Source organism: Salarias fasciatus, chromosome 23 (genome assembly GCF_902148845.1).
Source record: "Salarias fasciatus chromosome 23, fSalaFa1.1, whole genome shotgun sequence".
Lineage (NCBI taxonomy): Eukaryota > Metazoa > Chordata > Actinopteri > Blenniiformes > Blenniidae > Salarias > Salarias fasciatus.
Genome location: NC_043766.1, coordinates 6,044,389 through 6,052,513, shown reverse-complemented (window position 1 = coordinate 6,052,513; position 8,125 = coordinate 6,044,389).

The window sequence follows — 8,125 nt, the reverse complement described above, 5'->3', positions numbered from 1 at the left end:
GCTTGCCTCACAGCCACAACACAACCCCAGGAAGTCATGGTGCCCAGTCAGTACACAGACTGGCATTTAATCCCCTACAAAACCACAACAAGGAATTTTCTGTGGATTAAACAAATGAGATGTAACATCTACATTTTGAAAAAAAGTCAACTGACTTTTGAAGATTGCTCAAAGAAACTCCCGCCCTTCTCTCGAGGCTGTTCAAATATATGTGATGGGTGAGGGCTGATAACTTATCAAAGTGAGTATCCATTGTATCTTTACTTTGGATGGGAAACTCTCCATAAAAGTAATAAGTTTGTTCTGTGTTTACATATTTCCAACAGTGCCACATAAGCCATCTGCCGCAGACTTGAGCCCTGTCTGGTTGGGACTGAATCTGGCCCCTTGATGACCCGACACACTGCTGGGAACAGAAGGCTCACTCTGAACACATGAGGAAGTGCAGTGTACCTTAGATAAAATTTACCTCCCACAACAGCCATACCCACAAGAGCGCGCACACACACACACACACACACACACACACACACACACACACACACACACACACACACACACACACACCCAGCCTCATCCAACCATTGGTGCCTGCTCCCTCTGTGGTATGTGTATCTTCGAGCGTCTGGCTGGCAGGCCACAGTGGCACCCATCCTCAGTCCTGTCAGAGTGCAGCACAGGGGCTGCATGTTTCCTGAGCAGCTTGAGCAAATATGGGAAGTGGTGGTGACCCGAAAAATAGCCCATATGTTGCACTCACGTTGCCTTCCTTCTGTATCAAAACACATTCGTTGGCTGCTATTATTACCTGATTACTATATGCAGTAAAAAAACAAACAAAAAAAACCCCTGTAATTTTATTAGTTTGTGGAAATGAACTAGCATTACTTTGATGTGAATCTTCATTTTCTACATTAGTTAGCCTTTGAGATGATCTCAAAGAAGTGACGTGAGCTTGTATAAGTTGGCTAGGTCCACGGACAATGCTGGCTTTCAGCTCACCAATTTTGTGGGAGTCTAGCGGGTATTAGAATGTGCTCTGGTGCACAAATGGAGACTTGATGCTGTGTAGTAGCTCTATGAAATAAGGATGGAGCTTGAGCATCACATGGTGGGACATAAAGTTTCACATGATGCCTTGTAAGGGCATTGTGATGTACCCTGCAGGGATTTTCAGTAAATGTGTTTTTGCCTTGTCAAAGCTCTGATTGGGCAAGTTTGAATAAAGTGAGTGCAAATTTTAATTTAATTTAATTTTATTTTACTGGCAACAGAAACTGATTGCTGTCATGGTCATGATCCACCAACATTTGTGTTTCCTTCTTATCTTTAAAACACACAGTGGTTCACATTAAACTGCCAGATTTACCACAGAGTCCGACGCAGAGTGACATGCTTATCAAATTTACAACCTCAGCACAAAACCACAGCATGTTGAGCAACTGCAGTCACCACATGTTGACAGGAGACTTGTCACACACAACCCAAAAGTTACATACACATGCCCTCAGATAACTTTTTCAACTTTTTGCAGTTTATCTGGGTTTTTTTTTTTTTTAACTGCCTAACTGTTAATTTCACAACAGTTCGTTGATACATCATGGATCTGTAGGATGCTTCCATTTTCAGTCGTAAAATGTATGTTTCACTCACCCATGTTGGTGTGACCCTACATTGGCCAATAGCACCAAAATCACAAGCTTTATTGTCATCATTTAAGTTTTCCTGGTCCAAGTCCACATTTTCCTTCAGCACAATGATTAAAATCTGTCTTTTCAAAGAATAAATCATTATTATTTTCTGGTGAAATGTTTTTGATTATACCATTGCACATTTATACATCAAAATCTGGATAAAAGCTAATATAGTGAGCTGTCATGCATTCCACTTCCATTCATCTAGTTCACATAGGGTTGTTGTGGCAGGGAAGAAAACAAAGAGGCTCAGACATCTATGTTCCCTGCAACTTTTTCCAAGCCTTAAGGTGCCCCCACACACAGGCAAGATATGACATCTCTCAGGTCTCCCTAGTAGACCTTTATCGTAGATCTCTAATCAGGTTATTTATATCTATTATATTGGTAATATTGTCTATATGTGAATATGTGTGTAGATATGCTTTGAAAATATTATCGTATGTTACTATAAGTGTAAGACTCTTTACGTACTCCTGTTTTCAATGATTTCTGCCTAAAGCCCCCCAAAACAAACTGTTTCTGAGAACATTTAGGGAAATGATGTAAACCCTATGCACAGAAAAGCCAGCAAGCCTGGAATCAAACCAGGGACATTTTCATTAAGCCAGTTAACCACTCTACCACCTTGCAGTCTGACTTTATGGTCTAGTTATGATCTTAACGGTCTTCTTGACAAATAAGGAAACAAAAGGTTTGGGAAGAGGGAAGGAGTAAGGAATGTGAAGCATTTGCTGAAGGAGACACTAAAGGAACAAAGAAGCGAGTACCGGGGTCACATGAGGTCAAAATCTGTGATTAAGATCAGAGCTATGTGTAGTGAAGAAGACTGGGGCATCATGGAAAAAAATGCTTCTCTCACAGTTTTAGACTAGATGATGTTGTGTGGTGTCAAGAAATCATTACAGGATTACAAACCAGTGGACCTGTGTGATGAAGATGCTAGGAGAAGCGACCTTTTCCAACCTGAAACTACAAACAAAGTATGCTGAAGCCTTAGCAAAAAGAAATAAAATCCATATTCACAAATATAATCAAATAAAACAAATAAATGAAGTATGACTGAATGGCTCCATTTACGCTGCCATGTTTCAAGTGAGTGAGCATCGTTTCTGGGACTCAGCACCAGATACATTTTGTGTTGACATGGCAACATTTTGAAAACGAAGTCCGTTTACACAACTGCAGAAACACTGAAAATGATGTAGTTACTTTAAAGATGTTTGTTTTTTGTAATAAAACCACACATATGAACAGAAATATGCGATAAGCATTGATGCTATACACTGACATTCATATATACAGACAACAAAGTTAGGGGTGACTCTCAAGTACAAAAGCAATGTTCTAAGAAAATCACGACTTTGGAGGCTGCCATTGTTGTTATTATCTGTCTACTTGCATGTGCTGAAGAACTATTTACTACGACGGTGGTGCACATGCGCAGTAGCAGAGTTCCCTTCATAGAGGTGGAGCCCAAGTGTTTCTTGAAAGTTGCATTATCCATGATCAGACAGAGACAGAGTTGGAGTGTTCCCCCATGGGAGTTGTCCTTAAAGAGCTGTATCTCCAAGCACCTTTGTTGTATAAATAGGCACCCAAAGTGAAGTGAAAGTTTTGTTTTTTCACTTGAAAACGTTGTTGTGTGATAGAGGTCTATAAATTCCAGTTCATTATTCTCACCTTGCAGGTAATTCAACCTCTTATACATTAGAAACCTCAGCTGTGAATAACTGTTGCTGAGAATAGCTGCTATGACAAAAATGGTTGCAAAGATGTTTATGATTTCAGCGATAATCTATTCAGGAGGTCATATACAAGTGGTTATAGTACAGCTTGTAAACAGTTGCACTTAATCTTTTGTGTAAGAGTCAGAGTATGCAATGTGAAAATCTGTTATAAACCTATATGTGGGGTTGACAGATTTTGATTGATTGCTTGGAAAATTGAATGTTCATGCAAGAAGTGAGTCAAAACACACACGATAATCTGTAAAACAGGATCCAACTGTGAGATATTGCGATATCATCTGTCTGTGGGAATCAGAAAAAAAGAGGAATGCTGATAAGTCAGAGATGTCCCACCTGATAAGAATTAGCTTATGAATAATGTAATTAGCCATGCGATTTATCTTATTAAATTGCTTCACAAGAACATTTTTGCTCTCAGAATTACTGCAATTTTCTCAGTAACTGCTCTTGTTAGCCCTCAAGAAAACCTGGAGCTCTAATTACTGTACCGTACTGTGTTAGATTTGTGGGTCTATTCCGGTAAATCAGAGGTTACAGACTGAATAGATGAATGAAGCCTGAAGAAACCGCATTGACTGTCACTTGTGAAATTATCATTATTCTGCTAATTAAAGCTATCCTCCCAGCTATTCCTGAAGCTATAAACACTCTTTGTTCATGCTGATCCATGTGATTTGCTAACACTGAAATCTGTAGGTTTGTTTTTTTGGGTTTTTTTTTTTTTTTTTGTCTTTCTTTTTTTTATATATATATCTGTTGAATATTTGTATTTCACTGTTGGCCTCATTACTGGGATACTACAAAGAGTCATCTCAGCCTTTCTCCACTTTTCTAAAACTTCCTTGAGTCTGACTAACAAACTTCTCCACTTCAATGGTGGGATTTCCTGCCTCACTCTTATCAGTTAGATCCTGAAACAATGGACTCTGTCCCCACAACTCTCTGCCGCAGCATTGCCTCAGCGGCTACTTCGAGTGCTGCTGTCCTCCTCCTGGCATTCCCCACATGACCAGATGTCCTTTTTTGGGCCAAAGCCAACAAATCAAGAGTACAACAGGAAGAATGGCTAAAAGAAAAAAAAAAAATCAAAAATCAAATAGTGTGTCATCCATTACTGAATTTTACATTAGCAGTTGGCAGATCTGAGATCTAGTTAACCTCTATTTACAGGCGATCAGAATCATATGTGACAGTCGCCTCAGGGAATGGTCTGCTGCAAGAGTTCATTGAAACCCAAATGGCTCGCACTGCACCTAACATGACTGAATATCAGGATTTTTATATGCAGAATTTACCTGATCAGCGGACCATCAACAACCATCGATGTTCAACATTTTGGAGACTGACATTAAGTAAAAATGAAGAAATGAGACAAAACGGAAACCAACTATTCACTATTCAGCTCCATCATCACTGCTTGCTGTTGGTGACGTTAGATCTTAATGCACTCCTAATGATATTCACTGGCTTGAATTACTTTGGGCTGCATGCACGGTAGTAACGCAGCCATCTCATAACTTCCAGGTTAAAACCTCCTCTTGAGGCCTTTCTGTGTAAAGTTAGAAAATTTTCCCCCTGCCTGCTCAGGCTTTTTTCTTTTCAACTTTGCCTGTGGCTCCTGTCCAGAAACATTTTTGCAGTCACCTAGTGACTGTAAATTACTCACAGGTAACCTCGGATCCAGGACCTCTCTTTGGTTGTGTCAGAGATCACAGAGTTAAAGTTCAAGACCTTCATCTGTCATAAGCACAGTTGTACTGAATATACATGCAGTAAAATGTGTTTAGCACCTCCTCACAATGGAAGTGTCTGATGTTTTGCCTTCTTCAAGGTTGTCAGGATTATATTTGCACATGCCACACAGGACAAATGCAATAAATTAAATTCTGCAGGTGCAGGTGTGTGTCTCTCACGGTGTTAGCCTCGTGTTGAACCTGTGACTTATCTAGAAAGTACTCTGCCTTATATCCTGGTAATGGCGATTAAGGTTCCTGCAATTCTGGTGTGAACTAAACAGATTGAGAAGGAGGATTTAGTTTTCCCAAAACCTATAAAAGGCAACCTTAGCAAATGGAATGTACAATGCACTCTTAAAAATATAGCTCATTTTTATGGTGTAGAGCAGTGATACCCAACCTTGTGGTGTACAGAGATGACAGAGGAGCATGAAGGTTGGCCTGCACAGAAGTTCTCAAAATTCTAACTGTCTGTCGAACAAAACCAGAGTAAGTAATTTCCAAGAATCTAGTGAAGACCTATATTTTTTTATTCTTTTTGTACATTTGTTTGTCAGTATGTTGACCAGAATTTGGATTCACTCAGATGTTTTGGTCTATTGACGATTGAAGAAGGGTTCTGCAGTCTTTCCCAAAGCTAAAGGTCCTGTCCAAGGTGCTTGTTTGGTTATGTTAATGGCCACTTTCACAAATTTATGAGCACTTTTTTTTGGCAAGGTATTACACAAAGCAGTGTCATCTCCTTTTCACCATTTCCCTTGAGACAATATCGCGTGTACATTTTTCAGTACGTACTAGTGTGTCAATCTGAAGATGAAGCTAAAACAGAAGCAAAGGTCTGAGTAATGATATGAATTAATCAGTTTCTCATCTTTATTGTGATTTGGATTTTGAAAAAAAGTTGTGAACTTCAGCCAGCTAATAGTTGGTCAGACAATTGGTCACATGTCAACTCCACTTTGAGCAGTTGCTGTTGTGGTCCAGGGGAAAACAAAAGCTAAAACAGTTAAATTGGGAATTCATGATACACACTTTTATTTAAATTGACACATATAGTAGCATCACATCAAATTTACCCAATAACTCTAATGCTTTGTATAAATATGCAGCAAAATGGTGGGAAATTGTTTAATGTGAGGAGAGGAATGATGTGGAAAACAATCCAGTATTCTGAGCCTTATTTTTTTGGTTTTTTGTTATAGTGGTAGATAACACTTACACACGACCACTGAGAACAACAAGACTGTGGCAGTTACCAAGTGAACTGGCAAACATAACTGAATGAAAAAATAAGCCAGAAGTAAAACAATTCCAAAAGCAAATCTCCTCTGGTGAAGTTTCAGTGATAACAGAGACACAAGCTTCCTCAGCTCAATCTAAAGTAGGAAATCTGAGCACACATAAGAAAATACAGCACAACAAAAGGTTGCATCAATGTACCATAGCTTCATTAGGATAAACATCTTCAAAAGCTTTGACATTACTTTACAATATGCGTAACATTTATATTTACAAAAAGACAGAGCAGTAAGACTGTGGGGTCATAGAAGCCTAAACAACTTGACGAATCTTTAGCAGTGGCACCTCTTGACAGTATTTCGTTGAAGTATGCAATCACACAGACATGCAAGTGAAAGTGCATGCTCAAGCTCTCTCTCTCTCACACACACACACACACACACACACACACACACACACACACACACACACACACACACACACACACACACACACACACACACACACAAACAGGACACTTTCCAGGCGTTCTTCAAGACAACATCCACCGGTGGGGAGAGGGGATACATGAAGGCCTGGACTGATGCAGACTACTGGCTGAGAGGTGCTGAAGGTCCCACATTAGAAGGAGGAAACAGCTGGACACAGGACACAAAGAAGAGAGGGACTGCTGGGAAAACCAGCTACTGGCCGGAGAACAATGAGATGACTGAGAGACCAAGATCTGCACCCGGAGTCACTAAATCTGAACAGAGAGCGCTGAAGACCTGCTGTTCTCCTCTGGCTCATCACCTCAGGGAACACTGCTGTCCACTCAGTGGCATTTCACATGAGTCTTGTCCTGACCTTATCCATATTTCCAGTACAATACAGAACTACAGGGTGAGTGTGGACTGAAGACATACCAACTCGCTTGCCAGCCAAGGAGAGAGAGAGAGAGAGAGAGAGAGAGAGAGAGAGAGAGAGAGAGAGAGAGAGAGAGAGAGAGAGAGAGAGAGAGAAAACAACATGTGTCCAAGTTCCTTCATAAGGGGAGTGAAAGGTGAAATATCTGAGAAAACACATGTTGGAAATGGCAGTACCTGTCTCATGCTTGTAAACAAATATCATACACTGAGTGTGGCAGGAGAAATCCATAAGAACCTGAATAGTTATTTACAAGAAAACTTTCTCTCCAGCAGTCCAGCTGTCAAAAATTAACTCCTTGTGTAACAAAGCTAAGACAAACACTACAGGCTTCACAGATTGTCGTCTTTTTAAAAGCTCTGATTTTACATCCGGTTGTAGAGCAGTGACTCGCGTCAATACCTACACATATATACACATATACAGTCAACAAGCACATAAATGAAAGTGAGCGTACCATATCTATACCAAATCTCTGCAGACCACTGCATGTGGACAAATCATGTGCTTATTCATGGGATGTGGAAACATGGTCCAGTATAAGACAGTTATTTGCACTCTAGGCAGTGACACCCATTATAAAATGGAGGAGCGAAAGTGAAAGTGTATCTCCTACTCAACATGAAGCACTTATGGACTCTAGCATGACTGACCATGCAACTAATAGCTTATATACCAGTGTCTCAACACCTCAGTGTAAATTGGCCCCCAATAAATGTCTCTTCTTCATATAACAGAGATTATGGACAGTTGGAAGTAATACTGACGATTAAGAAGTGAAGACAAAAACAAGAAACAA